Genomic DNA, 1,484 nt, shown 5'->3' with positions numbered 1-1,484 from the left:
GGATGATTATAGGGAATAAGAAAAAAACTAAATTTTATAAACATTTTATTGTGGAGAAGTATGAGAGAGTGAGCAATTCAAGATTTTTTTTTTTGAGACAGAGTCTTACAATGTCGCCTCAGTAGAGTGCTGTGGCATCATAGCTCACAGCAACCTCAAACTCTTGGGTTTAAGCGATTCTCTTGCCCCAGCCTCCCAAGTAGCTAGGACTACAGGTGCCCACCACAACACCTGGCTATTTTTTTTTGTTGTGGTAGTCATTGTTGTTTAGCAGGCCCAGGCTGGGTTTGAACTCACCAGCCGAGGTGTATGTGGCCTAAGCCCTACCCACTAAGCTACAGATGCCGCTGCAATTCAAGATTTTTTTTTTTTTTTTAGAGACAGAGTCTCACTTTGTCACCCTCAGTAGAGCGCTGTGGCATCACAGCTCACAACAACTTCCAGCTCTTGGGCTTAGGTGTTTCTCTTGCCTCAGCCTCCTGAGTAGCTGGAACAAGTGCCCGCCACAACGCTCAGCTATTTTTTGTTGCAGTTTGGCGGGGGCCAGGTTTGAACCCACCATCCTTGGTATATGGGGCCGGCACCCTACTCACTAAGCCTCAGGCGCCACTCAGCAATTCAAGATCTTTAATCAGATAAAATATATTGCATTAGGATAAAATTCTGTGGGGAAAGTGTAACTGGAAATATGAATTAGCCAAATTCATAGGCTAATTATAGCCTATCATAGCCCCCAAAGTAGGGCTAATTTTTAAAAATTTTCCAAATGTTAAAAGAGTTCATCATGTACATATATATATTTTAAATTCTTTTTATTTTTTGAGACAGAGTCTCAAGCTGTCCCCCTGCATAGACTGCTGTGAGGGCACAGCTCACAGCAACCTCCAACTCTTGGGCTCAGGGATCCTCTTGCCTCAGTGTTCTATTTTTAGTAGAGACAGGGTCTCGCTCTTGCTCAGGCTGGTCTTCAACTCTTGAGCTCAAGCTATCCACCTGCCTCTGCCTCCCATAGTGCTAGGATTACAGGCGTGAACCCTCACACCCCACCCATCACATATTTTTAAACAGATGACATATATTGAATTATATATATATTGAGCTAAATATATTGAGTCCTGGCATTTAGATTCCATTGGATACATTTTTTAAAGAGTGTCAAAAGATGAAGCTGGACGTCAGTTGAAAAGTGAAACTAGGCCAGGTATGCTGGCTCAGGCATGTCATCCCAGCACTCTGGGAGGCAGAGGTGGGTGGATTGCTTGAGCTCAGGAGTTCGAGACCAGTCTGAGCAACAGCAAGGGCCCCCTCCCACACCCCCATCTCTAAAAAACTAGCTGGGTATTGTGGTAGGCACCTGTAGTCCCAGCTACTCAGAAGGGTGAGGCAGGAGGATAGCTCAGGAGTCTGAGGTTGTTGTGAACTATGACACTCCGACACTCTACCCAGGGCACAGAGTGAGACTGTCTTAAAAAAAAAAAAAAAAA

The sequence above is a fragment of the Otolemur garnettii genome, unplaced genomic scaffold (genome assembly GCF_000181295.1).
Source record: "Otolemur garnettii isolate 467f Iridium unplaced genomic scaffold, OtoGar3 scaffold00245, whole genome shotgun sequence".
In the NCBI taxonomy this organism is placed as follows: Eukaryota; Metazoa; Chordata; class Mammalia; order Primates; family Galagidae; genus Otolemur; species Otolemur garnettii.
This window is presented reverse-complemented; position numbering follows the sequence as displayed.